This window comes from Ranitomeya imitator, chromosome 2, assembly GCF_032444005.1.
Source record: "Ranitomeya imitator isolate aRanImi1 chromosome 2, aRanImi1.pri, whole genome shotgun sequence".
NCBI lineage: Eukaryota > Metazoa > Chordata > Amphibia > Anura > Dendrobatidae > Ranitomeya > Ranitomeya imitator.
Genome location: NC_091283.1, coordinates 631,030,264 through 631,053,382, shown reverse-complemented (window position 1 = coordinate 631,053,382; position 23,119 = coordinate 631,030,264). Strand labels below are relative to the sequence as shown.

General features: G+C 44.4%; 1 pseudogene; it reads left to right on the top strand.

Moving 5' to 3' along the window:
- Positions 1-23,119, top strand: part of LOC138666765 (zinc finger protein 420-like) — a 94,363-nt pseudogene that overhangs the window by 5,765 nt on the left and 65,479 nt on the right.

Here is a 23,119-nt window from a genome sequence, read left to right as displayed (position 1 = left end):
CGGATTGGGGGCAGATATACAGCATTATAGAATGCTGTAGATAAGCCCTGAAAGGCAGTGGTCATATCTTATATCGGCCAAAACTGCTGACTGGTTCCCTTTACCCCCTACTCTCTTTAAAGGGAACCTGTCACCCCTCCCAGGCATTTTTAACTAAAAGAGCCAGCTTGTGCAGGACTAATGCTGCATTCTGTCAAGGTGGCTCTTTTAGTTCTTGTCCCTGCCAATGCTGACATGATCGGTTTTAGAATTTGTCCCTCATACCTTGAATTTGTCGGGGAGGCAGGTCTTTCTCCCCTAACACAGACGCACCACAGCTGTCAGTTATTTCCTCTTGTCTCCCTGGCGCCGCCTCCTCAGTGTCATGGCATTTTCCCGGCGCCTGCGCTGTAATCTTGTAATCTTAGGCCTTGGGCATGCGCAGTTAGCGCTGCCCGTCCACTGACATCACATGATGTCTTTCTTATTGCGCCTGCGTGGGCACGCGGACGGAGATACCACCCCGCAGTCTCTTCTGATTTATTCACACTGCAGGGCTGGGATTCTTGGGCATGCGCAGTACTTATCTGCGGCTCTCCCTCCACCTTCCTCCTACTGTGCAGCGTCATAGGAATCTGACGATATCTGACGATTCCTATGACGACGCACAGTAGGAAAGAGGCGGAGGGAGATGAGGTAGAGCCGCAGATAAGTACATCCCTTGGGTGCTTCATTTCCCCACTGCCTTACATGAATCTACTCTAATTTTCTACTCTCATTTTGTACTCTGACAATCTTATTTTTCTCAGCAAGGTATGTGTACACAATGTCTTTTTCATCAAGATCTAAAAACGACATAGCTGTGCACATGTTCAGTCTTTGGTTACTTCTTTTAACTGCTTTAGGGTTTGGAAACCAAGAAGCCGTTAAAAGAAATAGCGGGCTCCTTTTCAGCCACTGTAATGAAAAGAATAGGAAAAAAAAGTTGTCCGTGGCAGAGCCATCACTTTTAGGAGCACGAATGATAAAGCAATCCTGTAGAGGTTTCACCTAGAAAAACTTGGTTGCGCTGCCACCAGAAAAAATATGTGTTGTGCACATACCCCAAGCCAGTGTTTCCAACTCCGGTCCTCAAGAGCCACCAACAGGTCATATTCTCAGGATTAATGTAATACTATGGAAATCCTGAAAACAGGATATGTTGGTGGCTCTTGAAAAGCAGAGCTAAGCGATGTTCTGTACATCACACATTAATTCCTCTATCTGATTTTGGAGCCTCTTCTCTTTTCATGAAGATTCTTGCAGTACATGAAATATCCCAATGATTCATCTAACTCAGGTTTTCATCTCTAATTTTTTTTTAACAGAACTGCTAAGAATAATGAAGGACGATATTACATTTAGGAAAAAAATATTAGACTTCGCCCTGGAGATCATCTACCTATTGACCGGAGAGGTGAGGAATTTCTCTAATCTTTATTGACTTTTTTTTCCTGCAGTTTAAACAAAGATAAAGAAAAGTAGTATTTGTGATTGGTAACACCTGAAGTACAAGAAAATAAGAATTATATAGTATAAAACAGGAACATATATCACTAACAAAGATGAGGCCTAACTACATAAAGAAGAGGTAAGGAGCCCACCAAGGCAAAAAAAATATATACCATATACACTCGAGTATAAGCTGACCCGAGTATAAGCCGACCCCCTAATTTTGCCACAAAAAACTGGAAAATCTTAATGACTCGAGTATAAGCCTAGGGTGGAAAATGCAGCAGCTACCGGTAAATGTCAAAAGTAAAAATAGATACCAATAAAAGTAAAATTAATTGAGACATCAGTAGGTTAAGTGTTTTTGAATATCCATATTGTATCAGGAGCCCCATATAATGCTCGATACGGTTCATGATGGCCCCATAAGATGCTGCATATTAAAATATGCCCCATATAATGCTCCATACAAAATACGCCGCCTCATATAATGCTCCATACAGTTTGATGGGCTCCATAACATGCTTCATATTAAAATATGCCCCATATAATGCTGCACAAAGGTTGATTATGACCCCATAAGATGCTCCATACAGACATTTGCCCCATACAATGCTGCACAAATGCTGATTATGGCCCCATAAGATGCTCCATACAGACATTTGCCCCATACAATGCTGCACAAATGCTGATTATGGCCCCATAAGATGCTCCATAGACATATTTGCCCCATATAATGCTCCACAAATGTGGATTATGGCCCCATAAGATTCTCCATAGAGATATTTGCCCCATATAATGCTGCACATGGCCCCATAAGATGTTCCATACAGATATTTGCCCCATATAATGCTGCACATGGCCCCATAAGATACTCCATACAGATATTTGCCCCATATAACGCTGCACATGGCCCCATAAGATGCTCCATAGAGATAATTGCCCCATATAATGCTGCGCATGGTCCCATAAGATGCTCCTTAGAGATAATTGTCCCATATAATGCTGCACATGGCCCCATAAGATGCTCCATAGAGATAATTGCCCCATATAATGCTGCACATGGCCCCATAAGATGCTCCATACAGATATTTGCCCCATATAATGCTGCACATGGCCCCATAAGATGCTCCATACAGATATTTGCCCCATATGCTGTTGTTGCGATTATAGTCAGCTGACACCCAGCCGCGATCGGCCGTGCTCCCCCCGTGAGCACGGCCGATCACATATGACATACTATCCTGTCACTGGGAATTAAGTCCCAGGACACCTCGACGATATAGTACGTCATATGGGGTTAAGGGGTTAATATAATTGTGTTCCCCCATTTTCAGTGTATGAACAATGTGATATAGTGGAGTGCTCCTGAATAATTACGATCAGAGACAGAACAAATTGAGTAGCCATGAACCACCAGAATACAATAAAATACAAAGCTTATTAGTAAGGCATAATAAAAGTCAAAATACATAACAACAAAAATTGATCTTCTAGCAAAGGAGGAACAACTCAACAAAGGGAGGTGTTCCTATCCATCAAAGTTATCCATCGTGGGAGGAAGCAGTCACTAAGTTCAGTCATGGGAGGAAGCAGTCACCTGCAGCATGCTGAAATGGCATGTCGCAGTTAATAGGTAGAAGAATATATGACTAAAGATTCATGAGTGGGAAAAGGGAATTGTAGGTTGCAATTCACATAAGGAGTCAATAGGGTAGAGAGAAGATCAGAAGTGATTGTGTAATTGTGTAATTGTAAACTCCTAGTCACTCAACCCTAGTGAATTCACGGAAAAGGAACCACACCAAAAAGAAGCACAAGTGGCTACCTTAAAGCAGCGTTCTGTACATAGTAGTATCACTCAAAGCCGCAAATCAGCAGTACGATCCATAACTTACCGCGCGTTTCGCTATCGTTTTCTCAAGGGGAGTTGTTCCTCCTTTGCTATAAGATCAACTTTTCTTATGTTTTTTGACTTGTTATTATGTCTTACTAAAAAAAAACTTTGTCTGTTATTCTATCATGGTGGTTTATGGCTTCCCCATTTGTTCTATCTCTAGCCCCTAAATTGCTTGAAAAAAGACGTATGTAACACGCGGAGGTCTCCTAGGACTGTGTCCAACCCCTCTTAAGCTCTTTAACATAAACACGACATTTATGTCAGTGACCTCAAAATACACAGTTCAACATTGTAATTGAAAAGCCAAAAAGAAAAAGTCATGGAATGACGGAAATGACAATATGGACAGATGTTGCAACTTGGCAGAACATTCCTCAGACAACCATGAATAACCTCACTGATAGTAGCCAAGGTGTGTAAGTGCATGCATTTCTACGTGTGGTGCTCATATTCAATATTGAATCAAGATTTTTAAAATGTTTTTCTTTCCATTTTCTCCTCATTTCTACCTACACATGTGGTCAAAATTGTTGGTACTCCTCGTTTAGTGACAGAAAAACCGACAATGGTCACAGAAATAACTTGAGCCTGACCAAAGTAATAATAAATAAAAATTCTATGAAAATGAACAAATGAAAATCAGACATTGTTTTTCAACCATACTTCCACAGAATTAAAAAAATAAAAATAAAACTCATGAAATAGGCTTGGACAGAAATGATTGTACCCCTGAAAATAATGTGACAAAAGGGACATGTTAAATCAGGGTTTGTCCACTACCTACCATCACAGGTGTCTACAATCTTGGAATCAGTGAGTGGGCCTGTATATAGGGCTACAGATACTCACTGTGCTGTTTGGTGACATGGTGTGGATCACACACAACATGGACCAGAGGAAGCGAAGGAAAGAGTTGTCTCAGGAGATTAGAAAGAAAATTATAGACAAACATGCTAAAGGTAAAAGTTATAAAACCATCTCCAAGCAGCTTGATGTTCCTGTGACTACAGTTGCACATATTATTCAGAAATTTAAGATCCATGGGACTGTAGCCAACCTCCCTGGACGTGGCCGCAGGAGGAAAATTGATGACAAATCAAAGAGACGGATAATACGAATGATAACAAAAGAGCCCAGAAAAACTTCTAAACAGATTAAAGGTTTCAAGCTCAAGGAACATCAGTGTCAGATAGCACCCTCCGTCGTTGTATGAGCCAAAGTGGACTTCATACGATGAAATAAAGGGTTTGTGGATGTAGTCTGCGCTGCCAAAATGTAGAATTAGGATATCCAGAGAAAAAAAGTAGTTTATTCAACGCGTTTCAAAGTTCAAATGACTTCTTCCTCAGGACATAGCCACATGTACCTGTGCATAACCACATGCACCTATGTAGCATCAATATTAAAAACATATAATGTTAAAAATAATTAAAAAAAAACAAAACATTATATTCTCAAGTTGTCACGGGGTCCTTGTCCGGTACCACACAATCAACAGAGCAAGAGTATAGTAAACAATTTCAAGACCTTTTATTTAGGCAAAAATACGAAAGGTCCATATACCATCCACCACACAAAGGATAAAATAGTCCAGAACACTAATGCAGTTCAGTAACAGGATAAAAGTCCAACAGTCCAGCAGACAGAGGATAGCACAGTCCATATACTCTTCTTTCTCTCTGAGATGCTCTGAACACACCATCATTCCACACAGGACTGACTGTGTCTCACCTCCCTGATATTTACAAGTCCCTCTCCTCATTCACAGGTTAGGGGGATAGGTCTCAGGGGCTCATTCTTTCAACAAGCTAGTTCAATACGTCATTAACATATTAGCAAACAACATTATTCACTGACCCTGTGGAGAGATAACAGTACAGTACTATGTGTGTGGGGGTGGGAGGGGGGAATATCAGATGGCAAATAACTCATCCTACAAGAGAACACCATGATAATCAGTAAATATAAATATACACAAAATGATACCCACATAACATGTCACACCATCACAACCTCTCCCCCCTCATAATAAGTGAGCATGCCATGAGGTCTACACAGACCTCTGGCCTGCTCACTTTAGTCCACATTGTTCAATCTTTTATAGTTCCTTGTACAGTGGCAGTGGTAGGTCGGCCTGGGGAACCTATGGTTCTTCTTGTAGAGACAGTCCATCGGCGTTCTGGTGTTGGCTTCCCCGCTTGTATTGGATGGAGAAGCTGTAGGGCTGTAAGGACAAGCTCCACCGCAGCAATCTTCCATTGTCCCCTGATACGCTGTTCAGCCATGTGAGGGGATTGTGGCCGGTAACAATTGTAAAGTCTGTGCCATACAAGTATGGCTGCAGTTTTCTTAGAGCCCATACGATGGCAAGGCACTCCTTTTCAATAGAGGCATGGGCAACTTCCCGATCCAGTAGTTTCCGACTGGCAAAAGCAACAGGATGTCCTTCTCAGGTGGTGCTAAAAATGGCAATGTCATCTAAGTAAGCACAGGCAAAGTAATTACATTGTTGTAACAGTTGATCTACCAGTCTCTGGAAAGTAGCAGGGACATTTTTCATCCCAAAGGGCATTCCCAGGAATTCAAAAAGCCCAAAGGGAGTAATGAAGGCCGAGCACTCCCGAGCGTCCTCCGTTAGGGGTATCTGCCAGTACCCCTTGCTCAAGTCTAACGTGGTCACAAATTGGGCACTGGCCAGACGATTCAATAGATCATCAATCCTAGGCATGGGGTAAGCATCACTCTTGGTGGCATCATTTAATCGTCTGTAATCAATGCAGAATCGTGTTGTACCATCTTTCTTGTGGACCAGGACGACAGGAGAGGCCCAACAACTGTGAGATGACTGAACAACTCCCAGTCATTTCATCTCCTCCAGTTGGTTCTTTTTCATGCCTTGAACAGCCTCTGGAACCCGGTAGGCAGCCTGTTGGATGGGACGTTGTCCGGGGGTTTCCACATGGTGGATGGTGAGAGTAGTCTTCCCCGGCTTTGAGGAGAAAGCAGCAGCCCTCGGCCTTAGTACGGAGAGAATATCGTCCTTTTGTATATCCGATAAATGGGAGCCCACGGGCACTTGTTCCAGTGATCCTCCCGCTTGGGCGGCCTGGAGAAGATCGGGAAGATACTCATCGTCGGCGATATCACTAGGGGGTGGCAGACGGCTAGAACAGGCAGAGATCGGTCGTGGTAGTCTTTCAGCATGTTAATGTGAACGGTTTTCTGTCGTTGACCACTAGAGTCCAGGGCAATAACGTAGTTAGTGTCATTAATTTTCTTGACAACCTGATAAGGGCCTTCCCACACTGCTTGAAGCTTGTTGGCAGGGGGAGCAGTAATCATGAGCACTTGTTGTCCTTCCATAAATTCCCAGGTCCTGGCATTGCGGTCATACCAGGTATTTTGTCTGGACTGGGCCATTCGCTGACGTCTTTTTAGCCAAGGTAGCTAGCTGGGCAAGACGGTCTCTTAACTCTAGAACATAGGGAATGATGGGCATTCCGGATTCTGAGATATCTCCCTCCAACTGTTTTTTCAGAAGAGTGAGAGGCCCACGGACCTTCCGGCTAAACAGTAGTTCGAAGGGAGAGAACCCTGTGGACTGTTGGGGAACCTCCCGATAGGCGAAGAGGAGATGTGGCAGGTATTTTTCCCAGTCTTTTTCAACATCAACAAAAGCCCTCAGCATATTTTTTAGGGTTCCATTAAAGCGTTCACATAGTCCGTTGGTCTGCGGGTGGTATGGGGTGGTGCAAATGGCTTGAACACCACAGGTATGCCATAGGGACTGCACCAGATCTGACATGAACTGAGTGCCTTGATCCGATAATACTTCACTAGGAAACCCTACCCGGGTAAAGATGGTAACAAGGGCCTTGGCTACCTTTACTGCTGTAATACTGGACAGGGCCACAGCTTCAGGATACCTAGTGGCATAGTCCACCACTGTCAGGATATTTTTTTTTCCCCGACCGGCTGGGGTGGGCCAGAGGACCTATGATGTCAACAGCTACACGCTGAAATGGTTCTTCAATTATGGGCAGGGATTGCAGGGGTACCTTATGTCGAGCTCCTGGATGCCGCATTCGCTGGCACACATCGCAGGTGCGGAAATAATGGGCTACCGACTGCGAGATGCCAGGACAGTAAAAACTCTGGGTGAGTCTCTTTTCAGTCCTTTTCCTCCCTTGATGCCAAGTCAAGGGGATGTCATGGGCCAGTTGGAGTAGCTGTGCCCTGTACTTCTGAGGGACAATGAGTTGCCTGGTCGTTGCGTCAGGGTTGCCATTGTCACTGACCTTTGTTATGCGATAATATAGTCCGTTTTCTCGAGTGAAGCCATCCCCATTATCTTCCATGTGCCCAGTTTCTGCCCTTAGCCTAAGGGCTGCTAAGGTAGTGTCACCCTCTATTTCTCTCCTAAACTCCTCTCTATCCCAAGACTCTCCCAATGTAGTAGCAGCAAACGTATTGCTCACCAACTCTGATGCGGTTTAGGGTGGTTGCTCCCCGGTGAGGTCCGGATGACGTAGTGCTTGAAGGGCCTGTAGTCGGGTGACTGCTCCCACAAAATGACATTGTAACTCCCCAATGTCATTTCCAAGGAGGATATCTGCAGGAAATCTTCCCATAACTCCAATCCAACACAGTTTTTCTCCACAACCATAATCCAAATGCACAGAAGCTCGCTATATATATTTGCGGGCACCCCTCGCCAGGACAATGGGAATTACCCGGACCCTGGTAAATTGCCTCGGGTCGAACCACACGGGGGTCAGGATAATTAGGAAGGCCTGCGTGTCTCTAAATCCTGGCACTTTGTTTCCATCAATTAAGACATCCTGCAGGTGGCGTTGCCGTTGCTGTGGGTAGCTAAAGGACAAGGACAAGGGCCGGAGTCCGTACATACCAGTAGGGGTATCTAAGGTGCCGGGGTTGGTGTTCCACTCTGGTGGGGGTGGTGGTAGCTCTTCCTCAGGCGGGATGGAATGTACAGGATGCACTGGACGAGGTGGGGTGCCTTCCGAATCCTTGCGGGACATCCAGACTGCAAATGTCCAGGTTATCATGATTAAGGGTGCTTAGTCACCAGAAACACGTTGATATCGCATTTTATCTTTTGTAATTGCTGATGTTTTTACCCTCCACTGAATATACTTTCAAGTGAATAAAGAAAGAAGTTTTTTTCACTACCTCGTTGAGCTGGATTCCTCATTTCTTCTTTGATTTTCTACACCCTGACACTGCAGTTCTGTGCTTCGAGTCTCCAAGGATGTCGACCATGGTGAGCTGGACTTTGTTCGAAAATGTCCAGGTTGCCCACACCCATAACATCTCCTCTTTTTGATACCCCCAGTTTCTGGTGGGAACTGTTGGGGCCCAGGATTGTGAGGCATGATTGTCATCGGCTTGCGACTAGGTGGAAGGGCAGATATAATCGGAGGGGGATGGGGCGCGGGAGCAGGCCGTGGCTCATTGTCCAGAAGCCTCCTCCATTGCGGCCGGATATTAAGTGTTTCATCTGCCAGGGCTGCAGCTCTATCCACAGTACGCATCGTGCGCTCCCGGACCCATTCCCGTACCACTGCGGGGCACTTGGCAAGAAATTGTTCTATAAGGAACGCCTGTATAACATCTTCCACAGTAAAGGCGTTTTCTGCTTCCAGCCATCTCCGACAAGCCTGGGACATCTTATGTGCATACATCCTAAACGATCCCCCCGTAGTGCATGGGAGGTCTCGGAACTTGGCCCTATATGAGTCTGGGGTGATAGCATGGTAATCCAGGATAGTCCGCTTTACAATGTTAAAATCCCGATTCCGCTGTGAGTCAGTGGTTCGGTAAGCCCTCCGCCAGGCTACCGATCAGGAGTCCCACTAACAAACGCATCCAGCCTGAGTGGGGCACCTCCATCACTGCACACTGCTGCTCAAAGTCCTTGAAGAACCCCTCCGCATCTCCGGAAGCCTCATCAAATGACTTAAACTCTGTCCGAGTGATCCGTACAGGCTCCCGAATCGTTGGGTTTACATTCCACATTGCGCTCCTCCCTCTTTCAAGCTCCATTGCTTCTTGTCTCCGCTGTGCCCAGCGAGCAGCCTCCTCCTTATACTCCTGAGATACACCTTGGCCCAGAACCGCCATCTCTTCTTCGTACCACACCACTCACTGGCTTTTTGGGGTGGGGGTCCTCGTCTCCAGTGCTCATCCTTCAGACATCTGGGAAGAGATGGCCAGGCTAGCACCCACCTGTAGGTCAATTAAGGCTTCTTTAGTCAGTCCCTGGTAGTTCAGGCCCAGGTCTCTGGCTCTCTCCTGTAAACTGGATACAGTCCAATTTCTTTACTCACTCTGTGGGTGGTTCTCCATTGGGTTACACTCTGTTGATCCCACCGCTGCCACCAGTTATCACAGGGTCCTTCTCCGGTACCACACAATCAACAGAGCAAGAGTATAGTAAACAATTCCAAGACCTTTATTTTGGCAAAAATACGAAAGGTCCATATACGAGCCACCACACAAAGGATAAAATAGTCCAGAACACGAATGCAGTTCAGTAACAGGATAAAAGTCCAACAATCCAGCAAACAGAGGATAGCATAGTCCATATACTCTTCTTTCTCTCTGAGATGCTCTGAACACACCATCATTCCACACAGGACTGACTATGTCTCACCTCCCTGATATTTACAAGTCCCTCTCCTCCTTCACAGGTTAGGGGGATGGGTCGCAGGGGCTCATTGTTTCAACAAGCTAGTTCAATACGTCATTAGCATATTAGCAAACAACATTATCCACTGACCCTGTGGAGAGATAACAGTACAGTACTGTGGGGGGGGGGGATATCAGATGGCAAATAACAACTCATCCTACAAGAGAACACCATGATAATCAGTAAATATAAATATACACAAAACGATACCCAGATAACATATCACACTCACCTTCCAGCGTCCGCAGCAGCCTTTCCCGCTCCTCGCGATGCTCCGGTCCTAAGAATGCATTGCGCCATGACCACAGATGACGTAGTGGTCTCACAAGACCGCTACATTATCACAGGTTATTGCCGCAAGGCATTACTGGGAACGGAGCGTCGCGAGGAGCATCGCTAAAGGCCTGGCCTGGATCTGGGGGCCGCCGGAAGGTGAGTATATAACTATTTTTTATTTTAATTCTTTTTTAACAGGGATATGGTGCCCACACTGCTATATACTGCGTGGGCTGTGTTATATACTGCGTGTGCTGTGTTATATACTGCGTGGTCTGTGTTATATACTACGTGGGCTGTGCTATATACTACGAGGCTGTGCAGTATACTACGTGGCTGTGTTATATTCTACGTGGCTGTGTTATATACTACGTGGGCTGTGTTATATACTGCGTGGGCTGTGCTATATACTACGTGGGCTGTGCTACATACTACTTGGGCTGTGTTATATACTGCGTGGGCTGTGCTATATACTGCGTGGCTGTGCAATATACTATGTGGCTGTGCAATATACTACATAGCTGTGCTATATACTACGTGGCTGTGTTATATACTACGTAGCTGTGCTATATGCTACGTGGGCTGTGTTATATGCGATGTGGGCTGTGCTATATACTATGTGGCTGTGCAATATACTATGTGGCTGTGCAATATACTACGTGGCTGTGCAATATACTACGTGGCTGTGCAATATACTACGTGGCTGTGCAATATACTACGTGGCTGTGCTATATACTACGTGGCTGTGCTATATACTACGTGGCTGTGCTATATACTACGTGGCTGTGCTATATACTACGTGGCTGTGCTATATACTACGTGGCTGTGCTATATACTACGTGGCTGTGCTATATACTACGTGGCTGTGCTATATACTACGTGGCTGTGCTATATACTACGTGGCTGTGCTATATACTACGTGGGCTGTGTTATATACTATGTGGGCTGTGAGACTCTTTCGCCCGGAGCCCTCCAAAACGTGGTGGCCTGATTCTAATGCATCGGGTATTCTAGAATATGTATGTAGGCCCTCACTCCTCTTGATATGTTTTGAACTGTATTTCTGTTATGCTGTAATGTCTATTGTATGTACAAGTCCCCTCTATAATTTGTAAAGCGCTGCGGAATATGTTGGCGCTATATAAATAAAAATTATTATTATTATTATTATTATTATTATTATTATGTAGTTTATTTTTGAAGATTTCAGAATAATGCAATGACTACACAGGATTCGGCCGGCCGCGAACAATCAGCAACAGACACAGTCCGGCTACGAATTGGCGCGGTATTTGAACCACGCTTCGCTAATTGGTCACGCCCGGCCGGCCAAATCCTGTGTAGTCATTGCATTATTCTGAAATCTTCATAAATACATATTCTAGAATACCCGATGCGTTAGAATCGGCCTACCATCTAGTGCTGAATAATCATAAGACTGCCAATGTTCAATCACATTTATACCAGCATAAATACCAGTAGGTAGGTAAACATCTTTAAATAACTCTGGTGGCAGCCTGTTCCACCCATTGATCACCCTCACTGTCAAAAAGTTTTTTTTTCTAATATCTAATCTGTCTCCCCTCCCATTCAGTTTCATCCTGGTAGCTGGGATATATGGGAAATATTTGACATCTAATATAATTTTGTCATTGGAATTTACCAAGTGATATTACCTGTTTCCCTCCGCACTCAGGATTACGTATTAGCTAAGAAGACATCTGAGTCTGCCTCACCAAGCAGTTATCATCCTGTATCAGGAGGATGGAGCAGGACCCACAGCCCCATCATGGAGCCTCCACCTCACTCACTGATACCTGAGAGATACAATGATCAGAAGATCCTGGACCTCACCAACAAGATGATTGAGCTGCTGACTGGAGAGGTGAGCGCTGCTGGGAATACTGGGGCATTATACACTAACACAAGGGATGATGTGTCTGGATGATGACTGTATCATTGTGTGTCAGGTTCCTATAAGGAGTCAGGATGTCACTGTCCATTTCTCCATGGAGGAGTGGGAGTATGTAGGAGGACACACGGATCTGTACATGGACATCATTACTGACCATCTTCTCACATCAACAGGTAGGGAAAACTGTTTGTATTCAGCTTAGTGCAAAATAAGCTTTTATTCAGGCTCCATACTTAGACTCCAGTAAGTGCATGCATACAGGGGTCAGCCATGTTGAAACAATCACACCACCATTCACAATGGATCCACATGTGTGAAAAAATATGCCCTCTGTAGGTTGAAGTTTCACCTCGTTAAATTATGCTGGCACCTGCGGATGTTCTTCACCTCTTTAATTTGGCACCCCACTACTGCTTCCACTAGGGGCGGCCATCGTGGTGCTCGTCGCTGAGGATACAGATATAACAGGAACTAAGTTTTAAGGGAATCGGTCATGAGGTTTTAACTATGTAATCTGAGAGCAGCATGATGTAGGGGCCAGATACATTGATTGAATCAGGACTGTTTGGCTGCAGTTTTTGTAAAATAAGTATTTTATCAGCAGGAGATTATCACTAGAGGACTACTTGGCCTGCTGCCAGAGAACTGGTAGATCAGCAGCAGATAAGGCAGTGATTTTATCAAAACTGCACTAAGCAGCCCAGTAAGTGACAGATCTCTGTCCGCACTTTATGCTTCTGTCAGATGGAGTAGCAAAAACTTGGTAAGGCTAGGTTCACATTACATTAATGGGTTAACGCTAACGGACTGCGTTGCACAGCGAAAATGTCGCAATTAACGCCGTGCAACGGGTCCGTTAGCGTACCCATTGACAGCAATGTGATTTGTGCCTGTAGCGCATCGCTAGTGCATGCCATTTTCGGCACGCGCTAGCGATGTGTCGTTCTTTTGTGACAGACCACGGACGCTGCTTGCAGCGTCCGAGGTCCGTCCCTCGCTAGCGCAGATCTTTGATCTGCGCTAGCGGGGACGACGAACGCGGACCCAAAATAACCATTGCGTTAGTGCAATCCGCTAGCGCTATGCGCTTAACGGATTGCCCTAACACAATGTGAACCTAGCCTAATAGATTCCCTTTAAGAGTAACAGCTAAGAAGTGGCCACTGAAGATCACATAACAGTACTGGTGTCCGAGCTTACAAGTTGTCTTTCCTAAAGGTACCGTTACACTAAACGACTTACCAACGATCACGACCAGCGATACGACCTGGCCGTGATCGTTGGTAAGTCGTTGTGTGGTCGCTGGGGAGCTGTCACACAGACAGCTCTCTCCAGCGACCAACGATCAGGGAAACAACTTCGGCATCGTTGAAACTGTCTTCAACAATGCCGAAGTCCCTGGGTAACCAGGGTAAACATCGGGTTACTAAGTGCAGGGCCGCGCTTAGTAACCCGATATTTACCCTGGTTACCATTGTAAAAGTAAATATAAAAAAAACATTCCGATGTCTGTCACGTCCCCGGCGGTCAGCTTCGCGCACTGACTGTGTCAGCGCCGGCCGTAAAGCAGAGCACAGCGGTGACGTCACCGCTGTGCTCTGCTTTACAGCCGGCGCTGACAGTCAGTGCAGGGAAGCTGACGGCGGGGGACGTGACAGACATCGGAATGTAAGTATGTACTGTTTTTTTTTATTTACTTTTACAATGGTAACCAGGGTAAATATCGGGTTACTAAGCACGGCCCTGCGCTTAGTAACCCAATATTTACCCTGGTTACAAGTGAACACATCGCTGGATCGGCGTCACACACGCCGATCCAGCGTTGACAGCGGGTGATCAGCGACCAAGAAAAGGTCCTGATCATTCCCCAGCGACCAACGATCTCCCAGCAGGGGCCTGATCGTTGGTCGCTGTCACACATAACGAGATCGTTAGCGGGATCATTGCTACGTCACAAAAAGTGTGACGTTGCAACGATATCGTTAACGAAATCGTTATGTGTGAAGGTACCTTTAGTTACACCTCGTTACTAACTTCTAGATAATGCATCATTGTTTCCACCACAGATGGAGCCAAGGACAGAAATGTACCAGATAGAAGCCCTAGTCCTCTAAGTCCTCGAGATAATGCAGAGAAAAATGGTGTCCTGCAGATCCATCAGGTAAAAGGCACATCAGATGTTCTTCTATAATAGCTTTCCATCTATAGACCAAACTTATATGTTCTTTATATATTTCTTCCTTGTCTGTTCAGAGTGAACATCTGCGTGATATCAAGGCTGAAGTTATCGGAGAAGACGAGGTCACTAATGTGAAGACTGATCTTCAGTGTAAGGAGGAGGAAATGCCATTAGGTATTGGAATAGGTAAGTAACAGCGTTTCCTTACAATAATGTTTCATCTTGTCATATTTAATATTCTGTTAGGGAACTGGATTTTCACCCATGTACTCGTCCTTAAAAAGGTGTATATAATGTCATGGAACTTCAGGCTAACTTCAGATTTCATCACTGCGCCCAGACTGAGCAGAAACGCCATATGCCGTAGCACACATTTGGGAATCTGTCGGTAGCATCAACCCTCCTAAGCCGTCTATATGGGTCATAGGAAGCTGAATAAAATGATACCTTGATATCTGCGATCTGATGTCTAATTCGAGAGAAATCCACGTTCTTCTTACATGTAAATGAGCTGTTCCCAGCTGGGCCACACACTGATCTGTATGAGAACCTGCCTGCAGGCTTATATTAAAGGGAACCTGTCACCTGAATTTGGCGGGACTGGTTTTGGGTCATATGGGCGGAGTTTTCGGGTGTTTGATTCACCCTTTCCTTACCCGCTGGCTGCATGCTGGCTGCAATATTGGATTGAAGTTCATTCTCTGTCCTCCATAGTACATGGCTGCACAAGGCAAGATTGCTTTGCGCAGGCGTGTACTATGGAGGACAGAGAATGAACTTCAATCCAATATTGCAGCCAGCATGCAGCCAGCGGGTAAGGAAAGGGTGAATCAAACACCCGAAAACTCCGCCCATATGACCCAAAACCAGTCCCGCCAAATTCAGGTGACAGAGTCCCTTTAAAAGATAGGGGCCATAAACAGTGTGAGACACGTAATGACTGACAGTTCTAATCGCACTCAGCAGAACTGATCCTTGTTTCATTGCATTTTAACCCCTTAACGACAGATACGCCTTTTAAGGGCGGCAGTTAAGGGTACTTTAACGGTGCTGTGGAAAAAGTGAATAGCGCCCCCCAGAGTCGGATTACCCCCGGTAACCGAGACCCCAGAGAACATGATTCTGGTTTTTTTTTTACCAACCCCCGGGTTGCGATCGCCGGTAATTAACCGTTTACCGGCGGTCGCAAAAAAACCCAAAAAAACGCGATTTGATTTCTCTGTCCTCCGATGTGATCGCACATCAGAGGACAGAGAAATGGGGTCCCCGATTGCCCCCTGATACTCAATCTGTCTCCCCCGGTGCTCGTTGTGGCTCCCGATGGGTGCCGCCATCTTGTTCCGGCCAAAAAATGGCGGGCGCAGTGCGCCCGCCGGCCAGCACCCGGAAGATCTTTGGGATCTCAGCTGCCGGGGGTAGCCGAGACCCCAAAGAACATGATCGAGGTCGGTTTTTACCCCTGTTTTGTGATCGCCGGTAATTAACTGTTTACCGGCGACCGCAAAAAAAAAAGCGGTGTGTTATTCTCTGTCCTCTGATGTGATCGCACATCAGGGGACAGAGAAATAGGGGGGTTCGGGGACCCTGTTATACTTACCGGTGTCCCTGGATCCTCCTGCGTCCCCTTCTGCCCGCCGGCTTCTTCACCCGGTAAGAAAATGGTGGGCGCATGCGCAGTGCGCCCGCCATGATCTGCCGGCCGGCAGCTAGAGGAGTTGGGGCTAAAATTAGGGTTAGGGTTAGGGTTGGGGCTAAATTTAGGGTTAGGGTTGGGGCTAAATTTAGGGCTAGGGTTAGGCTTCTTTCACATTTGCGTCGGTATGGAGCCGTCGCAATGCGTCGGCCCGACACACGTTGTGAAAATTGTGCACAGCGTGGGCAGCGGATGCAGTTTTTCAACACATCCGCTGCCCAGTCTGTGTCTTGGGGAGGAGGAGGCAGAGATACGGCCGCGCATGCGCGGTCGTAAATGGCGGATGCGATGAACAGAAAAACGTTACATTGAACGTTTTTTGTGACGACGGTCCGCCAAAACAAATCGGATCCAGTGCACGACGGACGCGACGTGTGGCCATCTGTCGCGATCCGTCGGCAATACAAGTCTATGGGCAAAAAACGCATCCTGCGGGCACATTTGCAGGATCCGTTTTTTGTCCAAAACGACGGATTGCGACGGATGCCACATAACGCAATTGTGAAAGTAGCCTTAGGGCTGGGGCTAAAGTTAGGGTTAGGGTTGGGGCTAAATTTAGGGTTAGGGTTGGGGCTAAATTTAGGGTTAGGGTTGGGGCCAAAGTTAGGGCTAGGGTTGCGGCTAAAGTTAGGGTTAGAGTTGGGATAAGAGTTAGGGTTTGGATTAGGGTTGGCATTAGGGTTACGTTTGGGATTAGGGTTAAGGTTAGGGTTGAGATTAGGGTTAGGGGTGTATTGGGATTAGGGTTAGGGTTGAGATTAGGATTAGGGGTGTGTTGGATTTAGGGTTTTGATTAGGGTTATGGTTAGTGTTGAGATTAGGGTTGTTTTTGGGTTAGGGTTGTGATTATCGTTAGGGTTGTGATTAGGATTATGGATCGGGTTGGGATTAGGGTTAGGGGTGTGTTGGGGTTAGGTTTGGAGTTAGAATTGGGGGGTTTCCACTGTTTAGGTACATCAGGGGGTCTCCAAACACGACAGCCAATTTTGCGCTCAAAAAGTCAAATGGTGCTCCCTCCCTTCTGAGCTCTGCCGTGTGCCCAAACAGTGGTTTATCCCCACATATGGGGCATCAGCGTACTCGGGATAAATTGGACAACAACTTTTGGGGTCCAATTTCTCCTGTTACCTTTGTGAAAATAAAAACTTGGGGGCTAAAAAATCTTTTTTGTGGGAAAAAAAAATATTTTTTATTTTCACGACTCTGCATTATAAACTTCTGTGAAGCACTTGGGCATTCAAAGTTCTCACCACACATCTATATAAGTTCCTTGGGGGGTCTAGTTTCCAAAATGGGGTCACTTGTGGGGGGTTTCTACTGTTTAGGTACATCAGGGGCTCTGCAAATGCAACATAATGCCCGCAGACCATTCTATCAAAGTCTGCATTCTAAAACGGAGCTCCTTCCCTTCCGAGCTCTGCCATGCGCCCAAACAGTGGTTTACCCCCACACAAGGGGTACCGGCCTACTCCGCATAAATTGCACAATAAATATTGGGGTCCAATTTCTCCTGTTACCCTTGTGAAAGTATAAATTTGGGGGTGAAAATACAATTTTTGTGGAAAAAATATGATTTTTTTATTTTCATGGCTCTACATTATAAACTTCTGTGAAGCAGTTGGGGGTTCATAGTGCTCACCACACATCTAGATAAGCTCTTTGGGGGGTGTCTGGTTTCCAAAATGGGGTCACTTGTGGGGGTTTCTACTGTTTAGGCACATCAGGAGCTCTGCAAATGCAACATGACGCCCGCAGACCATCCCATCAAAGTCTGCATTCCAAGTGGCGCTCCTTCCCTTCCGAGCCCCGATGGGTGCCCAAACAGTGCCCCCCCCACATATGGGGTATCGGGGTAATTAGGACAAACTGGTCAACAGATTTTGGGGTCCAATGTCTCCTGTTACCCTTGAGAAAATAAAAAATTGCAGGCTAAAAATCATTTTTGAGGAAAAAATAAAGGATTTTTTATTTTCACGGCTCTACGTTATAAACTTCTGTGAAGCGCTTCAGGGCTCAAAGTGCTCACCACACATCTAGATAGTTCCTTAAGGGGTCTAGTTTCCAAAATGGTGTCACTTGTGGAGCATTTCCACTATTTAGGCACATCAGGGGCTCTCCAAACGTGACATGGCATCTGATCTCAGTTCCAGCCAATTCTACATTGAAAAATTAAAATGGCACTCCTTCTCTTCCAAGCTCTGCGGTGCGCCCAAACAGTGGTTTACCCCCACATATAGGGTATCGGCGTATTCAGGAGAACTTGCACAACAAAATTTATGGTTAAATTTCTGTTTTTACACTTATGAAAATTAAATAAAATGGTTCTGAAGTAAAATGTTTGCAAAAAAAAGTTAAATGTTCATTTTTTCCTTCCACATTGTTTTAGTTCCTGGGAAGCACGTAAAGGGTTAATAAACTTCTTGAATGTGGTTTTGAGCACCTTGAGGGGTGTAGTTTTTAGAATGGTGTAACACTTCGTTATTTTCTATCATATAGATCCCTCAAAATGACTTCAAATGTGATGTGGTCCCTAAAAAAAAAAATGGGGTTGTAAAAATTAGAAATTGCTGGTCAACGTTTAACCCTTATAACTCCCTAACAAAAAAAAATTTTTTTTTCCAAAATTGTGCTGATGTAAAGTAGACATGTGGGAAATGTTATTTATTAACTATTTTTGTGACATATCTCTCCGATTTAAGGGCATAAAAATACAAAGTTTGAAAATTGCAAAATTTAAAAAAATTTCACCATATTTCCGTTTTTTCATAAATAATCGCAAGTAATATCGAAGAAATGTTACCACTAACATGAAGTACAGTATGTCACGAAAAAAAAATCTCAGAATCAGCGGGATCCGTTAAAGAGTTCCAGAGTTACAACCTCATAAAGTGACAGTAGTCAGAATTATAAAAATTGGTTCGGTCATTAAGTACCAAATTGGCTCTGTCACTAAGGGGTTAATACAGTTTGTGTTTTTGATTCTTTCTTTTCAACGACAATCTTCCACGTCTGCCTTTAAAATCTGAGGTCTAACAAAAGTCATGTACAACTAATATAACACTTATGTTTGATCCTTGCAGTGGCATACTGCCAATAGCAGTAGGTCACACAACCGCTGTGAGGCCTGTGACTTGGGGTAGTCCGGTTTCTAACAGCCTTGTCCCCTATCAGACTACATAGATATTTGTAATATGTAGCATCAGCAAGGATCATACCCGATATAGCCAAGAAGTGATGTCTTCTGCCTGCCTCAGCACAGATGTTAGAGTCCATGTACTTGTCCTTTTGCCATACCCTGGATCGTATTACTTTTCTCTGTTACTATACTTTGTTACCCTCAATGGAGACATACCATGCAGCTGCTGAATCGCCCCACCCCAGACCAGCTTCCGGCCACTTCTGTCAATGTGGTCCTGACTCCCAGGTCATGCCAATAAGCAACTGAACCTACAGACCTTTCTTGTCAGATTCTTCTATGCGCTATGACCTTACTGGATGAAGGGTGGCAATTTGGACTTTTGTTACGGGGCCTTATGATTTTTATGGAACTTCTTGAGGTTTTACTCCGTTAAGACATGTTAAAGGGAATTTGTGACACCTAAAACTCGACTTGAACTAATCAAATAGTTATATAGAGGACTTAACTCCTATAAAAACCATGACTGTTGTTTAGTTTTCTCAGCTATGATTATCCAGGAGTTATATTAATTTATTGTGTAACTAAGGATGCTGGGTGCTTCCTTGCTATGGCCGAGCTCTCCGTTCTTCATTCCGCCCCTGCTCTTTTGATAGCACTCACTTGTATAGAGCAAGTACTGCCTGGAAAAAAAAAGTTGTAGATGAAAATTCGGCCCTCAGACTTATGCAATAAACTGACAAACGCAGAGTCAGCCCCTTACTGATAGCGACTGACATCGCACTTCCCACAGCTTGGACACATGCCCATCCTGTTCCTTACGCAATCAGTCTCATTCTGATGAAGGGTCAGACACTGGACTGAAGCGTCATATTATTTTGGATCTGTTGGATTGTATGAATGAATATCTTCTGTTCCTTGTATTCATCTAAGTGCCGAGTTTTCATCAACATACTGTTACGAATTGGAACCCTACCCGGGCACCAACCTACACTACCGGAGTGCTATATATTGACTACTATGGACTGAAAAGTCATCCATGCACGCACAAACTGACATTGCATGAGCAAAGTGCGCACAGTGTCAGTGCATTAGGTACATATATCCCTCTCCAGTCTGCTGTGTCCACTCACTACACTGATCCACAGTGGGGAGCGGCAGCACCAGACGAGAGAAGGATGTGTGCTTGGCTGCTGCAGTGTCGGTGTACATGTATACAGCCGAGTTTTCATTTCAGGCTGGGCTCGCTCTAAGCAAACAAGCAGTCTCAATCAGCAAAGAGGGAAGAGATAGGATGGTGCATTGGAAATTTGGCCATATTTTTTATGGCAGGCAAACTAAAAACCTCAAGTTTGTGTGTTTTTTTTTATTTTAGTTTTGCAATTTTTTTATTTATTTTATACACTGTACACTCTTAAAAGACGTCACCGCTCTGCTTTCCGGCTGCCCGGCGCTCACAGCCAGAGCAGAGAAGCACAGCGCCGGGGACAGACAGCGGTAGGTAAGTATGTAGTGGTTGTTTTTTTTTTACTTTAACGATGGTAACCAGGGTAAACATCGGGTTACTAAATGCGGCCCTGCGCTTAGTAACCCGATGTTTACCCTGGTTACCGGCATCGTTGGTCGCTGGAGAGCTGTCTGTCTGACAGCTCTCCAGCGACCAAACAGCGACGCTGCAGCGATCCGGATCGTTGTCGGAATCACTGCAGCGTCGCTTAGTGTGACGGTACCTTTACTCCGGGAATCTGTTATAATTTGGAGTACTCGAATGTGCTGACAAGGGTGAGATGGAGGTTCAGATAAGGTAATTATTACATATACCTGTAAATAAGTGACTTCTGTGTAAATACATGTCTTTGTCATAGACTAATTTTAAAATCTGAGAAGCATTATGAAACAAATCTATTTTGTGGCTTGTAAAACCTAAAAGTATAATCAAATCTATTTTTTGTCTAGCAGAAAATCCTTGTAAGAACTTGGAAGAAAACTGCTGTGTAACTCTAAATTATATGGAAGACGTGAAAGATACCTTGCAACATTCGTCAGTAGAAAATCTCACCCATGATGTACATATGGAACTTCAAACTACAGAGCTGTTCTCTAATCTTGAAGAACAATCTCCTAACCAATCACAAATTGTTACAAGCCAGACAGAGGGTGGAATGTTTCAATGTGGTGAATGTGGAAAGCAGTTCACAAAAAACGCAAATCTTTTCCAACATAAAAAAATTCACACAGGGAAGAAGCCATACTCCTGTTCAGAATGTGGAAAATGTTTCACACGTAAATCGGGTCTCACTCAACATAAAATGATTCACACAGGCCAGAAGCCATTTACGTGTTTGGAATGTGGGAAATCTTTTAATCAGAAATCCTTTCTTTTAACACATAAAACAACTCACACAGGAGAGAAACCGTTTGCATGTTCTGAATGTGGGAAATGTTTTACCCAAAAACCTCACCTTGTTCAACATCAAAGAACTCACACTGGGGAGAAACCATTTTCTTGTCCTGAATGTCAAAAATGTTTTTCTAGTAAAGCCAGAGTCAGGGACCATCAGCGAACTCATACAGGGGAGAAACCTTACTCATGTTCTGAATGTGGGAAAAGTTTTGCTCAGAAACCTTCTTTTGTCGAACATCAGAGGCTTCACACAGGGGAAAAGCCATATTTGTGTTCAGAATGTGGGATGTGTTTTATTACAAAAGCCAAACTTAGGGATCATCAGAGAACTCACACAGGAGAGCAACCATTTTCATGTTCTGAATGTGGAAAATGTTTTAACCAGAAATCATATCTTGTTAACCATCAAAAAATTCACTCTGAAATCAAGCCATATTCATGTTCCGAATGTGGAAAATGTTTTATAAAGAAATCTATACTTGATTATCATCGTAGAGCTCACTCAGGGGAGAGGCCATTTTCATGCTTGGAATGTAAGAGATTTTTCTCCCAGAAATCAGATCTTGTAAGGCATCTGAAAATTCACACAGGGGAGAAGCCGTTTTCATGTTCTGAATGTGGAAAATGTTTTACTCAAAAATCAACTCTTGTTAGCCATCAGAAACTTCACTCTTGTTCAAAGTCATATTTGTTTATACCATAGGAAATATTTTGTATTAATAAATAAATAAATCAGAGGGCCGAGAAAGGGCTGTTTCCGTACTCATTATATCAAAAAGGTTTTTGTTACAATCAGTGATTTTTATACAGTGCATTAGGCTCACTCATGCAAGACTGTCAATTACAAAAGAAAGTTTTGTGAAATTTTCTGAGATCTGTCAAAACATAAAATGTTTTTAACATGTAGCTGTAATTTATTGTGTAAAGAATTTTCTATCATAAATTCAACCATGCGCCACTTGAAATGACATAGAGAATCATGTACACTTCAGTTGTCAAAAAAAGGCAAGATTTTTAGCTCTTATGCTGATGGTTATAATATGGCTGCATTTTGGCATCCCTATACAAAATTGCCTCTCCCCTAAACTTAAAAATAAACAGATTGAAACACGCACTATTGTTGGTAAAATATTTGAAGGGTTTCTGAGGGATGTTATTCTGGATTATCTCAATGAGAATAACTGTTTAACTCCATATCAGCATGGGTTTATGAGAAATCGCTCCTGTCAAACCAATCTAATCAGTTTTTACGAAGAGGTAAGCTATAGGCTGGACCACGGTGAGTCATTGGACGTGGTACATCTCGATTTTTCCAAAGCGTTTGATACCGTGCAGCACGAGAGGTTGGTACACAAAATGAGAATGCTTGGTCTGGCGGAAAATGTGTGTAAATGGGTTAGTAACTGGCTTAGTGATAGAAAACAGAGGGTGGTT